Source organism: Canis aureus, chromosome 7 (assembly GCF_053574225.1).
Source record: "Canis aureus isolate CA01 chromosome 7, VMU_Caureus_v.1.0, whole genome shotgun sequence".
Taxonomy (NCBI): Eukaryota; Metazoa; Chordata; class Mammalia; order Carnivora; family Canidae; genus Canis; species Canis aureus.
Genome location: NC_135617.1, coordinates 41,260,107 through 41,286,630, shown reverse-complemented (window position 1 = coordinate 41,286,630; position 26,524 = coordinate 41,260,107).

The following is a 26,524-nucleotide window of genomic DNA, read 5'->3' as shown; positions in this document are numbered from 1 at the left end:
TCATCTATAAATCAAAGGGAGGCTTCAAATAGATTCTTCCCTTATGATTTCTCAAAATGACTAAATTCTTCTGACACTTTGACTTCAGAACTTTAGCCTTCAGAATGTAAGAAGATAAATTTCTGTTTGTAAGCTAACCATTTGTGGTACTTTGTTACAACAGTCTTAGCAAATAAGTACAATACCTTTTATGCATAAAGGAAAGAAAATGAGGAGACACAGAAATATGTCCCAAATGAAAAATAAGACAAAATTACAGCAAAGACATAAGTGAAATAGAGGTAAGCAATATGCCTGATGGAGAAATTAAAGGATTTATGATAAATATTCTCACTAGACTTGAGAAAAAAAGTAAAGGGCATCAGTGATATCCTTAACAATAAGATAAGAATAATAATCAGAGATGAAGAACATAATACATGCAATTAAAAATGAATTACATCGAATAAATAGTAGACTGAATGAGGCAGAAGAAAGAGTCCATGACCTGGAGGACAGAATAATGGAAAGTAATCAACCTGAGCAGGTGAAGGAAAAAAAAAAAACATGCAAAATGAGAATAGACTTAGGGAAATCAGCAACATCATCAAATGTAGTAATATTCACATTGTAAGGAATCCCAGGAGGAGAAGCAAGAGAAAAGTGGCAGAAAATTTATTTGAAGAAACAATGGCTGAAAACTTCCCTAATCTGGGGAAGGAAACATAAATCCAGAACCAGGATGCACAGAGACCGCCCCCCCAACAAAATAATGCAGAAGAGATCCACACAAGACACCTAACAATAAAGAAACTAAAAGTAGAAATAACAATAAAATGTTTAAAGCAGCAAGAGAAATGAAAGAAGTTAACATACAAGGGAAACCTCATAAGGATATCAGCAGATTTTTCAGCAGAAGTTTTCCATGCCATAAGAAAGTGACATGATATATTCAAAGTGCTGAAAGGAAAGAATTTACAGCCAAATATACTCTATCCAGCAAGGCTAACATTTGAAATAGAAGGAGAAATAAAGAGTTTCCCAGACAAACAAAAGTTAAAGTAGTTCATGGCCACTAAATTAGCCCTATAGAAATGTTAAAGGGGGCTATTTTAGGAGAGAGGAAAGACTTTAAGCAAGAGTAATGAAAGAAAGAGGCACAAAAGTAGTAAAAATAAATATATCTATAAAATCAGTCAATGGACTCACAAAATAAAGGAATGGAAACACCTATCATGCGGAAAGGAGAAGGGTAAAGAAAACTTAAGACACCATCAACTTAATATAGATGACTATACACAGAATATGTTATATACAAACCTGATGGTAGCCACAAATCAATAACCAATAACAAATACACAAATATAAAGAGAAAGGAGTCCAAGTATGTTACTATAGAAAGCCAAACATTCAGGAGAGAGGAGACCAAGAGACAACAAGATCAGAAGAAAACTACAAAAGCAACCATAAGATAAGGAATAAAATAGCAATAAATGCATAGCTATCAATAATTAGACTGCATGTAAACAGTCCAATAAAAAGATATAGGGTGGTTAAAGTTGGATTAAAAAAAAAATAAACAGGGATGCCTGGATGGCTCAGCAGTTCAGTGCCTGCCTTTGGCCCAGGGCATGATCCTGGAGCCCCAGTATCAAGTCCCACATTGGGCTCCCTGCATGGAGCCTGCTTCTCTCTCTGCCTATGTCTCTGCCTCTGTGTTTGTGTGTGTGTGTCGTGAATAAACAAATAAAATCTAAAAAAAAAATTTAAAAAAAAGCCCATCTATATGCTGCCAACAAAAGATACTTCAGAGCTAAAGCCAGGTTCAGATTGAAAGCAAAGAGATGGAGAAGCATTTATCATGCAGATAGATGTAAAAAGAAAGCTGTTGTAGCAACACTTACATTGGACAAAATGAACTTCAAAACAAAGACTATTAACAAGAGACAAGGAAGGACACTATTTAATCATAAGGAGAACAATCCAAAAGATGACATAAGAACTGTAAATACTTATACACTTACAATGGAAGCACCCAAATACTTCAAGTAGTTAATAACAAACATAAAGGAAGTAATAAATAGTAATATAATAATAGTAGGGGAATTTAACATCTCACTTACATCAACAGACAAATAATCCAAACAGAAAATCAATAAGGAAATAGTGGCTTGAATGACATACTGGACCAGATAGATTTATTCATAACATTTCACCCTAAAGTAGTAGAATACACATTCTTTTCAAGTGTACATGGAACATATATTCCACAATAGATCACATGTTAGGCCACACAACAAGTCTCAACAAAAAATCTGTTGCATTTCTATACACTATTAATGAAGCAGCAGAAGAAATTAAGAAAGCCAGCCTATTTATAACTGTACCAAAAATAATAAAATACCTAGGAGAAAACTTGACCAAGCATATGAAAGAAAGACCCATACTCTGAAAACCATCAAACACTGATTAGAAACATTAAATACAATACAAACAAATGGAAAGATATTCCATGTTCATTAACTGAAAGAACCAATATTGTTAAGATGTCCGTACTACTCAGAGCATTCTACAAATTTAATGCAATCTCTATCAAAATATCAGCAACAGTTTTTACAAAACCAGAACAAATAAAGTAAAACTTGTATGGAAACACAAAAGACCCTGGATAACCAAAGCAGTCTTGATAAAGAAGAACAAAGCTAGAGGTATCACAATTCCAAATTTCAAGACATACTACAGAGTTACAAACAATATGGTACTGGAACAATAGAGAGGACATTAAACAATACACTCTTAACCAATAGGTTAAAGATGAAATCAAAAGGAAATCAGAAAATGTCTTGAAAAGCCAAAATAGAAATACAACTTACCAACACTTAGGAAAGCAGTTTTAAAAGGGAAGTTTATAGTGACAAATATTTATATTAAAAATATATATGTATATCATACACCTAACTTTACACCTCAAGGAACTGTAAAATGAAGAACACACTAATCCCAAATTTAGCAAAAAGAAGGAATTAACAAATATCAGAGTAGAAGGAAATGGAATGGAAACTAGAAAAACAATAGAAAAGATCAACAAAACTCAGAGCTATTTTTTTGAAAAGGTAAATAAAATTGACAAAACTTTAGCTAGACTAAGAGAAAAAGAGAAAAGACTCAAACAAAATCACAAATAAAACTGGAAATACACAGAAATACAAAAGGTCATAAGAGACTACTTTCAACGATTATACACCAACAAATTGGATAACCTAGAAGAAATGGGTAAAATCCTAGAATATAGACCAAGACTGAAACATGATGAGTAGAAATTGTAAATAGACAATAAGGAGTAAAGAGATTGAATCTGTAAACAAAATTCTCCCAACAAAGGGAAACCCAGACCAAGTACCTTCACTGATGAGTTCTACCAAAAATTAACATCAATTCTTCTCAGACTCTTCCAAGAAATTGAAGAGTAGAGAATTCTTCTATACTCATTTTATGATGCCAATATTATCTTGGTATCAAAGCCAGACTAACACACTACAAAAAATTATAGCCAAATATCACTGATGAATATAAATGCAAAAGTCCTCAACAAAATACAAGCACACTGAATTCAGTAGCACATTAAAAGATCATACATCATAATCATGTGGTATTTATGCCTGAGATGTAGGGATGGCTTAGTATAATGCAGAACAATCAATCTGATACACATTAACAAAATGAAGGATATAAATCATATAATTATCTCGACTGATGCAGAGTAAGCATTTGACAAAATGCAACATTCTTTTATGATAAAATCTCTCAACAGATTGATATAAAGGAGTGTATCTCAATTTAATAAAGGCCAAATGTGACAAGTTCATGGCTAATGTACTCAACAGTGAAATGCTGAAAGCTTTTTAAGATCAACAATGAGACAAAGATGCCAATTCTTGTCACTTTTATTCCACATTGTATTCAAAGTCCGAGACAGAGCAATTAAGCAAGAAAATAAATAAATAAAAATTTTCCAAACTGGAAAGAGTGTAATTGTGTGTTTGCAGGTGATCTGATCTTATTTAGAGAAAAATTTAAAGGCTCTAACAAAGAACTATCAGAACTAAAAATTCAGTAAAGTTGCAGGATACAGAATCAATATATAAATTTTTATTACATTTCTACACACTGACGATGACGTAACAGAATGAGAAATTAAGAAAGCAATCTTATTTTCAATAGTATTAAAAATAAAAGGGGCACCTGGGTGGCTCAGTTGTTTAAGTGTCTGCCTTTGGCCTACGTCATGATCCCAGGGTCCTGGGATTAAGCCCCACATTGGGCTCTTTGCTCAACAGGGAGCCTGCTTCTCCCTTTCTCTCTGCCTACCACTTTCCTGCTTATGTTCTCTCTCTCTCTGTCAAATAAATAAATAAAATATTTTTAAAAATAATGAAATACTGACTAAAAAATTTAACCAATAAGTTGAAAGGCCTGTATGCTGAAAATTATAAAATATTAATGAAATAAATTGAAGAAGACATTAATTAATTGAAAGATGTCCCATATTTATGGATTGAAAGAACTAAAACTGCTAAAATGTCTATACTACCTAAAAGGATCTGCAGATTTAATGCAATGTCTACAAAAAATCCTGATTTTTTTTTTTACAAAAATAGAAAAAGAAATCCTAAAATTCACATGCAACCAAAAAAAAAAAAAAAATACTGCAAATAGCCAAAACAATATTGAGAAAGAAGTACAAAGCTGGAGACATTACACTTACTTATTTCAAACCAATCTACAAATCTATAGTAATTAAAACATTATGGTACTAGCATAAAAACAGAATGAGGACAGCTGTAGTGGCTCAGCGGTTTAGCGCCGCCTTCAGCCCAGGGCCTGATCCTGGAGACCCGGGATCGAGTCCCAGGTCGGGCTCCCTGCATGGAGCCTGCTTCTCCCTCTGCCTGTGTCTCTGCCTCTCTCTCTCTCTCTCTGTGTGTGTGTGTCTCTCATGAATAAATATTTTTTTAAAAAACAGAATGATATAGTCAAATTTAGTAATGTTAAATTTTTGCAACCTATTTCACAGATTATTTTATAAAGAAATAAAACCTAACAGATGGTTTTAAAACACTTTTATTACTATCCTTTTTCTTTACTCCTTACCTAAGTTAACCCCTATTGTGAAATTTTTATGTTTTCTTATGTGCTGTTTACTTTTATTATTCTGTGCACCACATATTATGGGATTTAAAATGTCTCTAACTTTACATAAACGGTTTCATTTAGTAGCATGGGTTTTCCACTTCATTTCTTTGACATTTGAAAAGTAAAATGTATCCTTTAACACTATTCCCTTTATTATTTAAAAAATATATTTTTAATTTTAAAATATATTTTTAATTTTAAAAGGTACATTAAAAATGTTATATACAGGATGATACAATTGTGTATAAGTATTTAAATGGACTTATGCATAGGCAACAATGTGGATAAATATAAATACAAATCTTACTGTGTTAAGTTCTGAATATTTTTTTCTCGAACTTCACATTTTTAATAAAGGAAATGATATATATTATTTACATATGCAAATAATTTGTATATCCAATCTGCTAGTGACATTAGGTCTAAATTGAGTCTCTTGTAGGCAGCATATACATGGGTCTAGATTTTATTCATTCTGACACTCTAGGTCTTTTGACTGGAGTGTTTAGTCCATTTAAATTCAAAGTAATTATTGACAGATATGTATTTATTGCCATTTTATTACTAGTTTTGTTGTTGTTTCTGGAGATTTTCTGATCCTTTCTTGTCTTTGTTATTTTGGGTCTCTCCTTGTGCTCAAAGAGTTCCTTTAATATCTCTTGTAGGGCTGGTTTAGTTGTTATAGCCTCCTTTAGTTTTTGTTTATTTGGAAAACTCTTTATCTCTCTTTTTATTCTGAATGGTGACCTTGCTTGATAGAGTATTCTTAGCTATAGATTTTTCCAAATCAGCACTTTGACTATATCTTGCCACTTTTCTTCTGGCTTGCCAAGTTTCTCTTGATAAATTTCCATGCTGGCCTTATGGATTTTCCTTTGTAAGTTAAGGACTTCTTTTGCCTTGTTGCTTTTAAGATTTATTCTTTATCACTATATTTTGCAAATTTAATTAAAATATGTCTTACTGTTGGCCTGATTTTATTGATTTTGTTGGGAGTAGTCTGTACCTCCTGGATCTGGATGTTATTTCCTTCCCCAGGTTACAGATAAATTTTCTGCCCTCCTTTCTTTCTCTTCTTCTGAGATTTCCATAATAACAAATGTTACTACATTTGATGGAGTCCCTAAGTCTATTCTCATGTTGCATAATTCTTTCTACTTTTTTTCAGCTTCATTATTTTCCATTATTTTGTCTTCTAGGTCACTAATTTGTTCCTCTGCTTCTTCCAGCCTCCTAATTATTGTTAACAAGCCTGTTTCCAATCTTGTTTATTGCACATACGAAAAAAATAAAATATCCATAAATCAGTAAACATATGTAAACTGAGGGACTTATTTATTTATTAGTATAACATAGGTGAGATGGGATCTAAAACTTTTAACCTCTTATAAAGAGTTACAGGGAAAGAAAATATGTGCATAAATATAAAGAAGCAATGGGTGAACAAAAAATGTAACTTATGGACAAAAAAAAAAATGACATTGAAATACCTGACCTTTATTGGTAAGGCAGTAAAATCCCTTGAAATTGTCAAGCCATGAACAGAGATTGGAAAAGGAAAGTAAAATGTGCTTAATTATCATGATATTTGTTAAAATGACATAGTGAGTGCTATGATAAAAATTCAGATACCATTATTAGTACAATAAAACCTATAACCATGACCAGAGGACAGCTCCCAAGAGCTCAAAGAAGACTAGAAAGCAGCTTTTAGAGCAGAATGTGTAGTAGTGCCCTGAAGTACTGAATATTTGTATTTGTTTGTTTGGAACCTCAATGTTGGTTTGCACAGTTCTCTCTGACTTTATCTTTCCTCAACAAACCCTCTCACTTAAGCTTCCTTCTCTGTGGATGCTTCATCTATGAAGAATATATAGCATAAACACACTACTCCATTTTTATTTGATTAATATGAAAATGTGGGAATTTATTGTAAAGAGAAATAAGATTGATGATACAAAATTAAGAGTATATTATATGACACACTTTTTTACAGTGCTACCTTAGAGAAATAGAATGTTCTGAAATGGAATTCCATCAAGAGTCCTAAGAGATGATGCTATCCATTTAAATAGATTTTAATTCATTCTAAATTATAATTGAAATACAAAGCACATGAGATGACCACATTAAAGAGTCATTGTTGAGCAAGACGGAGCTTGATGGCAGTTTTGCTGTCTGCTTGGGAATGCAGAGCAAAGACAATGGCACTTTTGCTAGGAAATTTGGAAGAGCACATTTTATGGACATCTCTGAGGAGCAATTAAATTAACTGAATTCAATTAAAAATTGGCTTGGAATCAAGAGGATATGAACTTAGCCAGGAGAACAGAGCTGTGTATTAAAATTTTTTCTTAAACCCTAGACTTTGAGGTAAGAGATCATTGCACTGATTCTTTCAGATGCTATCTAGAATAATATTGTGTTGTTGCTATAATTACAAATAATTTTAATAAGCAAGGACATTTAAGAACATTTCTAGGTCACTACCACAAAGGCCAAACTAAGTAACTGAGTATGAACCTAGCCAAAGTATTTGGTTAGAAATCTCTTGTATACCACTAATTTGTTCTGTTTATAATTTGTTTGATGCAGCTAGATATGCCTTAATCTACCTTTGTGATATATATGCTTTTCTAAGTTAATCATTTTGATCTAGTTTACTATCATGATTTTTGTATTTTTTCTACTTTACTGCTCTGTTAGCCTCATGGAAACACACACACGTGTGTGCACACACACACACAAACACACATATATAGGAAATGGTAATCTATGAAGACTATACCAAGAAGATTGTCATTCTATTTTAAACATCTAAGTGAGTAGATAACAAGGATGACAGATTATCTTCTTTTCTTAATGTAAAATTTACTACTAAGTAATTATTTGGACACCAAGGACTATGAAATGTAGAGTGTCTCTTCCTAGGTATTTTTATATTTATCTATCAAATATACGCTAATGTTTGAGTTTGATTTATGGACCAAATAGAAAGGCTTGTTTATAGTGTAGATAATAATAAAATATCTGATTTAATATTGTGTGTAAAATATATTATTAAAATAATATAAATGAATAAATACAAGTGAGTAATTATAATTGTTGGATATATTAAATATATATTATGTATAGAAAAATGATACTGAGTTACCATTACTATTAGCATAGCAATAAAATATATTGCTCACTACCGTATGCCATGTGCTATTTACTGTACTAAGCATTTTTGTTGCATCTTTTTACTTTTACCTCACAATAACTTTATGAAACAGGTATCATTACTATCTCTACTTTATATTTGAGGAACTGGGGATAACTCAGTATTTAACTCTCCTGACCAGTAATCCTACAACAAATCTATTAGGTGAACATTATTCTCTCCATTTTTTACTGATAAGGAAACAGGTTCAGAAGTTAAGAAACTCAAATAAGTAGTAGTACCACAAATTAAATCCAGTATTCTGATTCCAGAATTCACCCTCTTAGCCAATACAATATGAAAAATATGATCAATCATATCAATATCAATGCTGACACTGATTTACCTAATAAGATTGAAATTATCTTTACAGCTGGTACTAAAACATTGCTGAGGGAGGAAGTATTTTTTTTTTTTGAAAACTACATTGATGAGTTGCTTGGAGGTAGTATTTCAATACAGAGGTACAAGATAAGACTGAAAACAAGAAAAAAATTTTTAAGATTTTATTTATTCATGAGAGACATAGAGAAAGGTCAAGACAAAGGCAGAGAGAGAAGCAGGCTCCCTGAAGGGAGCCCAATGTGAGACTCAATCCCGCTCCAGGATCACTCCCTGGGCCGAAGGCAGACACTGAACCGCTGAGCCACCCAAGCATCCCAAGAAAATTTTTCAATCATGTTTCTGGAGAGGAGGAGAAAAAGATAGAAGAGGAATATGACTATATAATTAAATGGAATTTTAATGTAAATATCTAATGTATGGTGTCAAATTATGTTTTGGGTGGCTGTTGGGTTTTTAAAGTATTTTTAAAAATATTTTATCTATTGATTTGTGAGAGAGAGGGATAGCATGAGCAGGGGGTAGGAGGGGTAGGGAGAGGCAGAGGGAATGGAAGAAGTAGACTCCATGCTGAGCAAGGAGGCGGCCAGGTTGGGGTGTGGGGCTCCAGGTGGGGCTCAATGAGGGGGAGGGCTTGATCCCAGGACCCTGGGATCATGACCTGAGCCAAAGGCTGACAATCAACTGGTCCACCTAGGCACCTCTAAAGCATTCTTATAAGACTCAAGAGACATAGAAGATTCCTAGTGACATCAGATCTATTGATCCATCCATCTATCCGTCTATCTATATGATAGAAGCTATTATAATAAAGACCCCCTAATTTTCTAAGCAAATGACCTAAATTGGTTGGCTCATTTTCATTACTAGGGGCATCATTCAAATATTTCCTTCTCCTGCACAGGTTTTGAATATTTTTAAAAATCTTATCTGATAACAGTATCTCTCATATAAATTTATAACTGAACAGATTGAGAAGAGATGGGAATGTGTTAAAAAGAAAGAATAAGGGACACCTAGGTGGCTCAGCGGTTGAGTGCCTGCCTTCAGCTCAAGGCCTGATCCTGGAGTTTCCTGATCGAATCCTACATTGGGCTCCCTGCATGGTGCCTGCTTCACCCTCTGCCTATGTCTCTGCCTCTCTCTTTCTGTGTCTCTCACAAATAAATAAATAAAATCTTTAAAAAAAAGAAAGAGTAAATTAAAATACCAAAAATGTCAAACATATGATGTAGGAATTTGATCAAAATTTAGATTTGTTAGATTTAAAATCTGGCTCCATTCTACATTTGAATGGACATGAGAATATACAAAGAGGAATGAAACTTCTTTTGATATATTATTCTGGATCTGATACACTATACAGGTTTCAACATTAATTTTCTTTGCTTAACAGAGGAGATAACTTGATTCTAAAAGTCTTATTGAATTTCAATGGAATTCTAAGATTTTATGAACTCCATGGGCATTGATATGAGGATTTGCTATCGTGGCTATATAGTGATTATTTCTAGAAGCTCAGAAGTATAAAAATTGTCTGACAATTTGTATAATGTCTTCTTCAAAAGTTTTCATGAGTCTTTTTCTCATTTTGCATTAATTAATAAACTTAATAATTTTTTAAAAATAGAAATATTAGTATTGTGTCAAAATAACTCTTATAGCCAGTAATTGTTTGGAAGGAGTGTTGCAATTTAGTAACACATAATAAAGGTCCCAAAACACTACTTAATCTTTTTAAATGTCAATAACTAATAACAGCCAGTATTTAATATTAAATGTAAACTCATATGAACTGTTTTCAATGATTATTACAATCTGCTTTTTACTGTAAACACATGGCAGAAATTTAACTTTCCAATTATTTGGGTTTTATTATGGAAGCATTCAATTATACTGTCAAAGTCATATTCTTTGAATGTTTTTCAGAAAATTATAAGTAATTTGACATTAGCTAGAAATATTTGTCTCAGAATAAAACTTTATATTCAAAGTCTCATCTAGCAAATTTTTTAATTACATGGGTTGAAAAAAACATGAAAATTATTAGAATAGGTCTTGGATTCATTCTTGTGCAACCCTTGAAAATAAGACAATTATTAAGTAATCAAAAATGGAAAATAAGTTTAAAGATTATAGTTCCATTGTCTTATTGTCTTATATGTAGGAAAATTTAAATAGATATCTTGATAGTTTACTATTTCTCCCATTGTCATTGCAATAAGACTATATTTGAATTTAAAATGCTAACATTGTTCCTGAACTTATTATTAATTTAACCCACTTTGATTATATAAAACTATTCAACATAATTAGGAATATATCTGAATATATTGTGTGACATTATATGTCACTAATAAATATATGCTATAGTCACAAATGAGAACAAATTTATGTACAGATATTTACTACTTAAAAAACCCATATCCTGTCCTACAAGTAATATTTTTGAAAAGAATTTAAATATGTTCATAATTTACTAATAACCAGTAAGTCTCCAAAGTTTATTGCATAAATGTTACTATCTCTAGAAAACTGTATAATTCAAATATTTTTCTATAGTTGTTTTTTTCATTTCTTCTTTCTTTTTGTTTTTCATGGGAAAAAAATCATATATAACCAAATAAGGTTAAATAATTACATTTTAACAGTTAAGCCATAACACAGAGTAGGTGTATGTATATTAGCCCTTTTGAACTTTTTTCTGCAGGGTGCTAGGAGTGTTTGATACAGCAAGTAGTGTCTAATCTAAATTAAGTACAAGTAAATGACCATTATGATGTTAGATGTGGAGTCCTTTTTTCTTCTCTCTGCTCAGTACTATTTCCACTCCTCCAAGTCAAACCATTTCTTTGCCTTGAGAGCTGAAAATTCTTGTATTTGTCCTTATATCACTAATGCTTGACTCAGAGTCATTATAAATATTCTTGTAGACAGTGCCAAGAATTACCAGTCATTGAGGTCCTTCTTACTCTCTCCATCAAATTTGGCACTTCTCACGTTATGCCTACTCTTCATGACAGTGATATGAAGTAAGTGGTATAGTCTTAATAAATAATTTTTTTAAATACTGAGACTCAAATGTGAAGTGACTTAGCCATGTCTACACAGTCATTAGAAGGCCAACGCAGAATTCAAATTTTAGTCTGTCTCAAAATCTATCCTGTAGCACTAACAAATTTTGGTTATCTTTGCACTGTGGGCCATGATAATCTTCTTTGAATTATTTAAAATAGGCACACATGCTTCTGGTACAAAGGCACAATAGACATTCTTCTTAAATGTTTGCATTAATAAAATTTTATTAGTTCTATGAATAGTCCTCCTGTACTTCCATGAATTTCATCCACAATTTTAGTTAATTAATTTCAAAGTGTACCCATCAAAACTTTCAGCAGTTAAGCATTTTTTTAGAGTAAACATTTTTAATTTATCAAGGTCCAGACAAAATGGGTCAACCAGCATAACTTCACATTGTGTGAAAGTTGCCAACTCTCAGCAGCTATAATGCAGGTCCCAGTGCAGAAAGATAAACAATGCCTAGGTTTTATCATCAAGTAAGAGAAGATAATGCTATGTATTTTTGTTGATGTAATCTGATCCAATAATAAAAACATGTACTTTGGAGAATTAGAAAAATAATTATCTCATTTAGAAATTAAGATAAAAATATCAAAATAGAAATCATTTTGAAAATGGTAAGCCTAGACCATAAAAACTTAGCATTTCATCTCAGCTCTGGCTAGGTAACATTGGACAATTCACTGTTGATGCCTGTGTCTATTTCCTTATCTGTAAAATGAGGACCTTGAACTGTACCATTCTTTTCCAAACTTGTATGATTATAAGATTCACTTGGGGTCATAGTTACAAATATACCCTGGAAAGCCAAGAGAATCAGAATCTTTGAGGAATGAGCTTAGGGGTGTGTATTTTAATGAACACCCCTGTTGCCACTGATGATGGGACAAGTTTCAGAAACAAAGAAGTGAAGCATTTCTAGTGTTGCTTACAGTTAGGAAGATCCATAATTCACTTTTATAAATCTGTGACAATGTTTTATGTGGAAAAATGGAGAGTATATAAACCAAATGATTTACCATTACCAATATTTGTGCTTAATCTAGATTTTCTTCCAGTTTTTAAGTTACTTTCTTGAAGAAAATAAAATATAGTTTCATGTATATTCTGTTGTTCCTGGAGGCCCTAAATTAGAACAGCATGAAGAATGAAATTTTGTATAAAATAAAGTTGCATGTGTGAAGCATGAAATTCTTTCTATGTTTAATGTCTTCGGTTATTCAGAAGATAACATTTGTTCAATAAGGATGCTTCATTTTTAGCCTATAGGGAAACTGAATACGCTGATATGGATCTGCATTTTTATATCTTAATGGTAGATTAAAGTGAAGTTTTTACTAGTTCTCATTCAGTTTGATTCAAGAGAGGCACAGAGGGAAAAGATTAATAAAATCCATGCTGAATCCCCTTCTCTTTCCTATAAAGAAAATATCTTCTTTTTCTTAAAAAGAAAATATGAAGATGCATTTAGATAATTGATATCAAATTAGCAGTTTGTTTTTCCTTTTAAGTCACTGAATAGTTTCTTTATAGTTAATGTTCTAAGGATAAGAATATTGTGCCTACAATCTGGACAGCATCAACTCCAGAGCAATACTGTGAAGACTCTGGGATATAGAGAAATTATTTCAGATGTTGACACTGAAAGAGTCAATTAAGGTGTTTAGGTGACTTTTTAAAAAATAACTTTATAAGAATTGTTTATCAATTTTTCCCTTCGTAGAGCAACTAAGATCATAGAAAGAGAGTGTTGATATGGAAATGGCAATTTTTCCTGAGATTTAACCTCCATAACAAAATCAAAAGATGACCTATTTTTAAAAATTCCTCTTCTATTAATTGAACCTGTCAAATTCTTCAAGGTATTAAAAATCAGAATACATAGAAGAATGTTTAGTAAGCAAATTTCCATCCAAAAATCTTTGAAATTCTTTACAGATCATTTTATCTTTAAGGAAAAATATTTTTAAATTATTAAAATGGATAATCTACATAACTCCTATTAATTAAGGCCTAAATTCTGGGAGACAGTTGCATCACTATAGACTCTCAAACATATATAAAATTTTTTAAGGATATTAAAAAGAGAGAAAAATGTCCACATAAAGAAAGGTAAAACAAAAAAGTTTAAATATGTAATAATAACAGGAAATCTGAAGAAGACTATGTTCGTGGCACAGAATGTTTAGGATAAAGAATACAGAGAGAAAGTCACTTTATTCAGTATCTATTTTTACTTCATCTTCTACCAGAAAAATGAATGATCTTTCACTTTAAAAGTATGGTTCAGTAATGTTTGAGAGAGATGATACTCAAGAAATCAAGAAAAGACTAAAAGTACCTTTAGACATTTTATAATGATTCAAATGTCCTCATCTAGAAAAATTACATCACAGTATATGTAAAAAAAAAAAGTATAAAAGTTCTTAGGAAAGCATTTTTGAAGAAATCTTGTTTTGAAAGATTTTCAAATAAAGTTTTGAAAAATCTTGCAAAGGACGTGGGCACAGGAAAAAGAAAGTTTTAGATAGTAGATATTGACTTTATTTTAAAAGGGAAAAAACTTATTTTTAGAAATTATAATTTAATGAATTCAATACTGATCCCTGGATAAATTATTTAATATGTGGTTTGTGAATATATAAAAACCAAAATGGTGATAAGTAGGAACCATCCTGGATATGCTAAGCTCTGCTGGGGACGTTACAAGAGAAGAATGTTGTAGGCAAAATGCAAGTGTTTCTTATTCCAAAATATTTGATATAATCTGGCATATTAAAGGGAGGATTAACATGGGTTCTTTAGTTAAACAGCACTCTGTAACAAGAATATCAATTAGTGTGCTATCCAATAAATATATATTGGTTGCTGTCCCAAAGGCTAATTTGTGGTATCATAAGACAATATTCCAGCCCTCTAAAAATGTATACTCTAATAAAGATTCTAGTGGTATGTTACTGAACACTGTATTTAAAATGGATTTATTTAACATTGTCCACTAGCTTGGATAAGCACACCAGATATGCAGATGTCATTGATTATAGAATAATGCTTAACCTTTGAAGTGAAATAATCCACTAAGAAGATGTCCATAAACAGGATGTGCATCATGTATCACACATTCTTTAACATTCCTTTCATTGACAGAGGTAATTGCATCATAGACTAGAGACATTCTTTCTAAATGCTCCTCTTCTTCCACAAGCTCTTTGAATCTGGGCAAGCTTAGTGACTGCTTTGACTAATAGGATAATGTCAGATGTGATGCTATGCCAATTTCCAGACATAGGCCTTAATATACTGGCAGTTGTCTTTTCCTGAACACTGACTCATGGAAGGCAGTTGCAATGCCATGTGGAAGACCAAGTAGGCCTTTGGAGAGGCTGATGTGAAGTGGTACAACTCCTGCTGGGCCCTCAGCCAGCACAAAATGTCAGTCATGTGAATAAGCCTTCTTGGAAGTGGATTTTTCAGATACAGTTGAACTATCTATCCCAAACAATATTATAAGGCACAGAGACAAGCTTTCCCACCAGCGGAAAGTTGCATATTTATGACAAAAGCAAAGGGTTGTTATTATTTTAAGTTATTTTTAAGTTATCATGTTCTTGGAAATTTCTCTCTCTCTCTTTTCTCTCTCTTTCTTTCTCTCACACACATGCATAGGATCAAAAATTCAATTGTATGTATATATGTATATATGAATAAATAAATAAAAACAATCCATAAATAAATAACTAACTCCAGCAAAGTATTATAACTGACTGTCACTTTGGTATGAGGTCGCAGTATGCAGATTCACTGCTAGATGTCCTTATCCAAATGCAGCCATCCTTCCTATATCAAACCATTGACAAATTCTATTGATTTTACCTCTAAATGTCTTTTGGATACTCTTCTCCATCTCCACTAATGCCATCATTGTCACTTACATAATTGCCACTGTCTTGTTTCTTCACATCCATTCTTACCTTCCTCAAGCCACTCCTCAGTCTAAAGTGAGAATGAATTGTCAAAAATGTAAATCTGAGTGATTGACTTCTCTGTTTGTAATCCTTCAATTGCTGTTGAGATAAAGACCCATTGATTTTATCCTAATCTTTATCAACAAATTCATCAATTGTCACTGACTCCTTTATTCTTTTTATTCCTCTCAGGTTTTCTTTTCTGTTCTAGAAAGTATTCTGTTCCCTCCTGCCTCAATAACTTTGTACTCTCTGTTTCCCTTGCCTGGAATGATTTGTAATCTATTATTGTCCTTTAGATCTCTGATCAAATGTCAGTTCTTCAAGCAAATGCTCTCTGTCCTCTCACACCAGGTCTCACATTTCCCTTCTTCACCACACACACTCCACACCTATCATAACATCATATCTTTATCCTCTGAGACATTTGACACATTTGCAAGTTATAATTAAGTAGTGGCTAGCTGTTAATTAGCTATCTCTACCAATAGAGGCAATCATCACAAAGGCAGGAATTATTCCTGTTGCCTCTCAAACATCTTGCAACATGACTTATGTGGAATATATGCTCAGTAATTATGTGTTAAATACATCAATGATTAATTCATTCCTGGGAGTTGAAAGCCCTTTGTCCTCACATGGAAGATCATCAGATATTCATCCTTATAACTACAGAGTCTGGCCAAGTAGATACTCAATGAATGTTTAACTGAACAAATAGAATTTTTTGTTTTTACACTTTCAACAATTATGGCATCAAAGAGCTATGACAAACTGAGACAAATTCAATGGAAAGGAGCCATAAAGATTAGAGACTCTAGAGACCATGCCACGTGAGAAATGTTTGAAGGAAATAAAGTGTTTGGTCCAGAAAAGAGAGAATTGTAGTTGTGATACAAATATCTGTTACATAGTTATTAAAATTACAAAGTTACATAAAATGACTCCAATGGGCAAAGTTATACCAATATGTGGAATTTACCATGTTGCAAATATCAACCAACTCCATCACTAAATATCTATTAAGAACTTAAAATGTGCCTTCATCTATGTTAGGCAAGAGTATATTGTAATGGAGTTACAGGCCAATGAGGAAAACAAAGAACAATTAAAAACTAAAAATTAGCAAATACATAAAACAGACAAATAATTATCTTGAAAGAGAATAAAAGAGAAAAGGCCATACATTGGGTGGTTTAAAAAAAAAAAAAAGAAAGCTTCCTTAAAGAGAGAATTTTCATTGATGGGAATGCAAACTGGTGCAGCCATTTGGAAAACAGTATGGAGGTTCCTCAAAAAGTTAAGAATAGAATTACCAAATGACCCAGCTATTAGTCACACTATTAGTTAACTATCCAAAGGATATAAAATACTGATTTGAAAGGGCACATGTACCCCAATGTTTATAGAAGCACTATCAACAATAACGAAATTATGGAAAGGCCCAAATATCCATTGATTGATGAACGGATAAAGAAATATTACTCAGTGATCAAAAGAATGAAATCTTCCCTTTTGCAACAATGTGGATGGAACTAAAGTGTATTATGCTAAGTGAAATAAGTAAGTCAGAGAAAAATAAATACTATATGAGTTCACTCATATGTAGAATTTAAGAAACAAATCAAACCAAACCAACAAACAAAAAGAACAAAAACAAAAACAAAACAGATGAACATAAGGGAAAGGAAAAACAAAAGAGAGGGATGCCATAAGAGACTCTTAACTATAGAGAACAAATTGAGCGTTGATGGAGAGAGGTGGACAGGAGATGAGCTAAATGGGTGATGAGTATTAAGGAGGCCACTTGTGTTGATCACTGGGTGTTATATGTAAGTGATGAATCACTAAATTGTACTACTGAAACCATATTACATTTTATGTTAACTAACTTGAATCTAAATACAAAGTTTAAAAAGAAAAAATAATTTTCAAAATGAGATCTGAAGGATGAGAGAAGAGCAGCCAATGAATGTTTTCCCAACAGCATGAGAAAGAAAGTTCATTCCTTGTGTAGGAGGGCTATAAGAAAGGGGGGAAAATGGTATGTTTAAGATACAGAAAAAAATTAATGTCACAGAGCATTATGAGTAAGCAGAAGGGTGGCTTAGGATGAAAGGGAAACAGGAATCACATGATGTAGCATACTACGGGACATGACTAAGGAGCTGGATTTATTTATTTATTTTAGAATATTTTATTTATTTATTTATGAGAGACACAGAGAGAGGCAGAGACATAGGCAGAGGGAGAAGCAGGTTCCTTGCAAGAAGCCCAATGTGGGACTTGATTCCAGGATCCCAGTATCACACCCTGAGCCAAAGGTAGATGCTCAACCACTGAGCCACCTGGATACCCCAAGGTAGATACATTATATGCGCCACTGGTAATAGGGTCAAAAAAATGAAACAAAAATATTTTCAACATTTTTTGAAAGGGCACATTTTTCACCTTGAGCAAAATTGACTGGGAATAAATTAACAAAGAGTATTTAACACCAGTTAGGAGATTATTATATTGGGCTAGGCAAAAACCACATGCTTAGGAAAAGAAAGATGTCAGTGAAAAGGGATAGAATGTTAGAATTGAGATATATTATATTTGTGGTGTGTTATAGGTTTAGTTTTATCCCCTCTGAATTCATATGTTGACTCTCTACCTTTAGTATCCCAAAATGTGATCATCTTTGGATATAAGGTCCTTAAAAAGGCAATTAAATTAAAATGAGGTCTGGGCCCCCATCCAACCTAGCTGATGCCCTTATTAAAAAAAAAAAAAAGTTCAGGACATACAGAGGCACCAGAGGTACAGCATACATAGTGGGACCACCATGGGAAAAAATAGCAAGAGTGTGGTCCCTACAAGCCATGAAGAGATCTCAGAGAAAATCAACTATGCTGCACATTGATCTTGGACTCATAGTCTCCAGAACTGTGAGAAAATAGATGTCTGTTGTTTAAGATATCCAGGCTGTGAAATTTTGTTAGGGCAGTTCTGGCAAACTAATACAAAGTGGAACAGACAGCACTTACAAGGGATTGAACATGAGACTGATAGAAAATTAGGCAGCAAACAATATTCCCATGCTTATAGGATAAATAATTGGGTGGATAGTGGTGCCACTTCCTGTGATGATAAAGCTGAGGAAGAATACATTTCTTTGTAATAATCAGTTTTGTTTTGATTACCTTAAATCTAAGATGACTGTGAGATTGAGAGACTATGAAACTTTGAGACATCAATTAGACAACTGACTACATAAAAATCTAGAGCTTAGAAGACAATTCCTAGCTAAAGAAATATATGTGTGTGATTATATGTTTGTATGTAAGAATGTATGCACATATACATTTTTATCATTTTATTTATTATTTATTTATTTATTTATTTATTTATTTATTTATTTATTTATTTATTTATATTTTACTTCTAGTATACTAAACATAGAACGTTATATTAGTTTCAGGTATATACTATAGTGATTCAACAATTCTATGTGTTACTCAGTGCCCATCATGATAACTTTACTCTTTAATCCCCTTTACCTATTTCACTCATCCCTCACCTACTTCCCTTCTGTTAACCACCAGTTTGTTCTCTAGAGTAGCATTTGTTTTTTGGTTATTTCTTTTTTTTTCTTTGTTCATTTATTTTCTTAAATTTCACCTATGAGTGAAATTATGTGGTGTTTATCTTTCTCCAATTGACTCACTTCCCTTAACTTTATACTCTCTAGAGTCATTCATGTTTTACAAATGGCAAGATTGCATTCCTTTTATGGCTGAGTAATATTCCATCTCCAAGAAGACATACAGATGTCCAAGAGACACATGAAAAGGTGCTCAACATCATTCATCATCAGGGAAATGCAAATTAAAACTACAATAAGATATATCACCTCATATTTGTAAGACTGGCTAAAATAAAAAACAAGTATTGACAAGGATATGGACAAAAAGAAACCTTCATGCACTGTTTTACAAAGCAAATTGGTACATCCATTATGGAAAACATGATGGAGGATCCTCAGAAAATGAAAAGTAGAATTACTGTATGATCCAGTAATTCCATACTGGGTTTATTTACCCAAAGAATATGGAAACACTAATTCAAATAAGATATATTCACCTCTATGTTTAGTTTATTGCAGCCTTATTTACAATAGTCAAATTATGGAAGCAACCCAAGTGTCTATGGATAGATGGTTAAAGAAAAAATGGAATTTTACTCATATATATATATATATATATATATATATATATATATATATATATATTCTTTTAGTGATATTTAGTATTAGAGGATGTATTAGATCACCAAGGAGATATGGTAGAGAAATGAGGGAATTAGATTTAACAGTTATCAATAAGGAACTGGAATTTCAAGTTTGTACAGGAAAAAAGAAAAAAAACAGCAAGTGACTGGGAAGTCAGTGAGGTTTAGGAAGGTATGATAAAATAAATCAAGATGGAAAGAAGTGGTTTTAAAAATGTATGGAATAGCAAGCAAAATGGTGCTAAAAGTCGGAGTAAAATGAAAAAATATATATCTATTAACTTGGCAACATGGAAGGCCCTTAGGGACCTTGGTCAGAACTTTTTCAGTGGAACAGTGAGGCTGGAAGCCAATTAAAATGAATTGACAAATGAGAAGAAGTGATGGAACAAAGGGAATGTGATAGACTACTTTTTAAAGATTAGTTATAAAGGGGAAATAAAAAATAGGGACCATTAATTAAAAATTGTTTTAGGATGGCCATACTGCTTTAAAATATCTGCATACTGTTAGAAATGATCCCAGAATGGGGAGAGGTTTTTGGTGGGGTGAAGAAGGTCTGAGATATGTATGGAAGGGATAGCTTTTGAGATAAGAGCAATATCTCCATAGACACTGGAAGAAAGGAGAAAATAGGTGAAGACTCACGTTTAATGAATTCATTATGTAAGATGAGGGTGTTCCCATACTATAATATCTGTTTTATCAATGAAGAATAAAGAAAGTTATCAGTTAGAATTGAAGAATTGAAGATAAGTTTTAAGCTTTAATGATCAAGTAAAAGTTACAAAACATTCATAGGGTATAATAGGAGAGTGAGCTTATAAGTGAAAGTTATGAGCGACAGCCTTTGTGATGAGGCCATGTGAACCTGGTGATTATGAATGCATAGAAACTTCAGATTGCCTAAGGGTGTGAATTTCTTCACCAGTGTACTGCTTCATGGGTGCTGGCTCAGAGAGAGCAGTTGTACAATACAGTATGCATGGCGATTCAGCCATAAAAATGTAATAGAAAGTTGAAAGTTATAAGTAAACTATTATAATAATAGGCATAGAATCCTTGGGATGTGCATTAGTTACCTATTGTTGCATGATAGGTTATCCCCAAACTTAGCAATTGGAAACAAAAAACATTTGATATCATATAGTTTCCATAGATCAGGAAGCCAGGAGCAGCTTAGCTGATTGGTTCTCATTCAAGGTATCTCACAAGGCTACTACCAAGATGTTGGCCAGGAGGACGTCTCAGACCTGACTGGGAAAATGCCCACTTCTAAACTCATTCATGTAGCTGTTGACAGGCGTGGAAGATATGCTTCTAATCAAACTCACATGAGCCTCTCCATAGGACCGTGTCACAGCAGGACAAGTGGTTTACCTCAGAGTGAGTGCTATAAGGGAGAATGAAAGAGCTCCCAAGATGGAAGACAGTCATTTTATACCCGAAACTTGGAAGTGACATACTATCACTGCTGCCTACTCACTAGAAGCAAGTTTCTAAATCTAGCTCACACTCAAGAGGAGTTGATTACACCTTTGTGTAATGGCAGGAACGACAGGAAGTAGGGATCACTGAAGGACACGTTACAGGTTGTCTACCACAGGCTCTAATAAGGAAAGGAAAGATAGGAAAGGAATGGATTAAAGATCTGAATTTCGTGGGAGGAAAATACAGAAATGGGTCTGAGAAGACAGTGTGCCATCTAAGCCATCTACATGGATGTTGAAAACATGAGAAGACTGGAAACTGGATGGAGAGGAAAACTGAGCCAGCAGCGAAGGACTACATGAATGAAAAGTAAAATTTGGAAGGCAGTTAGAAGATAGCAAAGAGTAAGAAATGAGGCTGCCAAAGGAAAAGTACATAACTTCCAAGAAAAAAAAGGATATAAGAGTGAAATGAGAAGTAAATATTCAAAACCAGCAATAGACAGCAAGGACATTGATCCTTTTTACCCATAAGCACTTATTAATCACAATATGGAAGAAAGACGCATGTTCCACTTGACACGGTTCCAAGAGATGCCATGTCTTCACAAAATAGCAGGTTTTAGTCAATGGAAGATAGAGAACATTCTGCATAAAAGTGTGTTGGAATAGAAGACCAAGGAGATCTAAAAGGCCAAGTGGGAGAATCTGGCTGAGAGAGAAATAATAGGAATGAGTAAGTCAGGATTAGTAAGGAGCAGACCTGGAGAGACACAAGCTTTCAGAAATAATAGGTAATCAATGGACCTCAATCTCTGATGTTAAGGTCAACAGATACACTGGTCCTCACAACTTTACTTCTAGTCATCATTATTGGTAGGGTTGGAATTCAATCCGAGAGAAAACAATTGATCACAGTGTGGGAAAAAAAAGGATGTAATGGGTTGTCTTTACATTAGCAGATGGTGGTCAGGAAGGAAGGGCAAAGCTGATAAAGCTAGTGAGGTCTTAAAAATTAAGATAGAGTAGAACATTTCCAACATTTGAGCAGAACAGTTTTGATTCTTCTTAGCCTAGGATTTTGTCGCATTTGTCTCTCATTGCTTCCCTGTATTGTGAGATACCTTGTTTTATTTAGAAGCTATCAAGAGAAACTATAGAAATTACTTAGTCAAGCCCTTTCCTGTAAGGAAACCAAAGTCCAGAGAGTGCACAACTTCTTATCCATAACCAGGTATATAATTAGTGTCAGGTTCAGGGGTAAAAATGAAGAATCTTCATTTCTAGTTCATTTGAAATCATAAGAATGAAAGATAGTGGCATATATATAGCAACTTTATATTTTAAAAAGTAGATATAAATAAATGACAAGGGAAGAATTTGGGAGTGAATTCACATTTAACTACAAACATATACTTTTGAGCCTTTAAAGTCCATGTTTTCCAAGACACTTCTACAACACACAAATGTGACATTATGTGTTACCTTACCCATGGGGTTTCCTGAATCCCAAGTGAAACCTTGGGGATTAGTGGCCAAAAACTTTTTACCAATTTAAGTGTTTTACATGTGTCATTGTAGAGAGAAAGAATGGTAAAAATGGAAATTTGATGTGAATGGCCTCTTTGGATAAAAACTACTCTGACCATGTCTAGATGAGGCAAGTTTGGACTAAATAGCCCAGGATAACCATCATTTCATATGCCCCTTTGTTCTGTTATACCCTTCAACCATTTAATACTTTTGTCATGTACTCTCTGTTTTGGGGTGCCCAATTAGAAAATGGCCAATTTGTTTTTAGACAAAGAAACAAGAATCAGTTTAGTTCCTGAGAAACTTCATAATAAGAAGAAAGAAGAGGAGGAAGAGGAGTAAGGGGAGGGAGAGAAAGAGAAGAATAAAAAGGAGTTCTTTCTATTCATAGTAAATATGCTAATTTTAAGTGGTAAGTCCTCGCCAATTTAATCACGTAATCTTTTGATTATTTTATTAACACAAAATATTAATATATTAATTGATTATAGTAAATAATAGTTAAACTTCGTGTCTCTGAGGTTGTTACATTAATTTCCTTTTTTTGTGGAACTAGTGGTTTACAAAAGTTTTGTGTGTATGTGTACTGGAGACATTAAGTATTGAAAAATTAAAGCATATTGAAAAAGAATAGTCTACAAATTTATTTCTGCTTCTTTTTTTACACCTTTAAAATTTATTTTTTATTTATCTCACGACCCTGAGATCAAGACCTGAGCTGAGATCAAGAGTCAGATGCTTAACTGACTGAGCCGCCCAGGTGCCCCTGCTTGTGCTTCTTAAAGCCTTTAGTGAAGAAAGGTTCTAAAACTTGAAAGTGGTAATATAGTAAAACCACAAGGACTATGAGAGAAAGCAGTGGGGAGGAAGAAAACTAGGTAAGCATATTCAAAACATATTCTTACCATTTAAGTCTGAGAATTGTATAGGTGATACTGAATTTAGCAATGATCCTAGAGGATCTTTGGGTTCTTTTCGTTTCTTTTTTCTTCAAAGATTGAAGGACTAAACAGAAAAAAACTAAAAAGGCAATAGAGGGAAAAGATTATGTTTGGAAATCTCAATTTTCTGAAGTAATCTTTAAAAATGCATAAATAATAGAAGAGATACATTTGAAAGACTTCTTAGCTTTACATGTCTGGGCCAATTTAAAATACAAGTTTATATTCTGATATGTTAACACTGGTTTCTTAATAGTTCTTTCGAAAGCTGGCAAGGAAACTTAAATGAAAATTAGTTTATAAAATTAATCTGATAGTTTTGGTGTGAGAATACTTTATTACTAAAGAGAAATACAAAAGAGCTTAATGAAACCATGCTCCCAAATACGTGTAATAACTGAAATACATATAAGCATATGAACGTATGCATATATACACACATATATTATGTGTTAAATATAGATCTGTGTCTGTATACATACAGACATACATACACAGATACACGTGGGCACTTGTGAGAGGCAAATGAAGGCTGATAATTATAATCGGAAATGGTGATTTTTAAAACATATTAAAGCATTAAAACAGACCACTCTCAATAGGGAGGAAAGGACACGGAGAGCCTACCGTGTGTAAACTGCTGCTCTTTTTATTGTTGGGTCAATATGTCAGCAGTGTTTTCACATGGAACATAGTGCAGACATGAATCAGGGTGGCTCTTCCTTGGTTTGCCTTTGGATTGTGCTGTTGTCAGGGTCCAGAGACCAGATTCTCCATATATGGTTCTTTTGTGATTCTTGATTATGACCCCCTGAGGAAGTCAGACCAGCCTGGGGTTACTGGAGATGGTGCCTTGCTTGGCATATTTATCATCCACAAATCATCTGCTATAAATATACCTCAGCAGGATCATCATCAGGCTGGCTCAGTAGCCTGCAATTTATGAAGGTTATGGGAAACAGTGTGAAGGGTGAAGTGCTTTATTAAGGGTGGCTTTCTCCCTGACCCAGCCCTGTGTTCTACTTGAATATAAATGACCCTGGGAATGAGTACTTCTTTCCATTTAGGATTAAGTCTTTTTAAATTGTCCCTTTCAGCTGTTATTCTTATGTCGCTATGTCATGACGTTGAGATTTTCTAAGAAACATCAAAATCACAGTGTTTGAAGATAACGTGAGAAATTACTAGATGCAAGATAGCTCTATATCTAAACCCCACATTGTTTCCTCTCCTTTTTTTTTCCATTCTATAGCATCTGTCATTAATATCCATTTTTGCTTGTGGCAAAATAACAGAACTGACCAAATGTCTTACAAAAATCATAATTAAAATCTCTATGGAAGTTGAAATAAAGGAAATGTAACTCTCCTTTGTACTGCTGAATGTTGTTTGTGTTTAAAAGAGAACATGTTTGCTTAAGACACAGTGTTTTGGATTATGCCCTGGACAGAAACCTTATTTTCCTTTCGCATTCCCTTAAATGATTAAAAAACATTGTAATGAACCGAAAATGATAAGAAACCAACACGCCACACAGGCTGCTCTCTCAGCCCGTGAATGTTCCTGGAACATGGTTAAAGCTTGTTGGTTGGGGAATGATTAACTGTTTCCCTTACAGGATGTTATTCTGAACACTTGTCCTAGAAGAGAAAGCCTTGAAGAGGGTCACCCTATTAATATGTATTAAGAAGTAAAGGGCCAATTTTAATGTTTCAAACAACTCCAGGGAATAAAAGATCATTGGCATCTCTCTGTTTTCACCACAGTCCTCTTCTAAAACGGTGTTCTCGGCTCTCCATTTGCCCCAGGGGAGAGGAACAAAAAGAGGAAGAAAAACGTCCAAAGTGTACGGAGAGAAAATGATGGAAATTTGTTTTATTCCACTTCACCTGCCCCTCAAGCCACTCACCCTTAGGAAGACTCCGACACTATATGAATCACCCACTGTGGTCTCCCCCACCACATCACCACACTATTTTGCCACTTGTTTTGCAAACCACCAACTGCGTTTACAAGTAGAGACATAATCAGTAGGCGAATGACCTTTTGCAGCATTGTATCTGAAGCCAGTTCATCAAATACTTGTCAGCCAACCGTCCAGGGGGCTAAATAAATAAATAAATAAATAAATAAAAAGTAAAGGTGGGGAGTGATAGAAATTCGTCTTTTTTTTTTTGCTGCTAAATCGAGAATCTGGTAGCTCTTCCTCCCCCTTTCTCTCGTTCTTTCCCCCCACCCCCCCCCACCCCTGGCCACAAACCTGTTACTAGGGAAACTTGAAAAAGAATCAGATACATTAAGAACACAAAAGTTTAGACCCCACGACCACGATCCCATTGCCATGCAGAGAGCAATGCAAGACGCCCAACCTCGGTCGCCGCACCGCGGTCCGGACAAAGCCTGTATCTAGCCCAGAACAAATAAGATGTTAATTGCAGCCTCGCTGAGAAAAACTAGTATTGTTCCAGCCAGAGAGGGACACGCAGCGTTTCGGGAGCTGAGATGTGCCCCCTTCGCGGAGGACTGGATCAATTCATCGGGATCCCGGTGATGAAATGACAGCTCCTGGGCTGCGACAGGTCC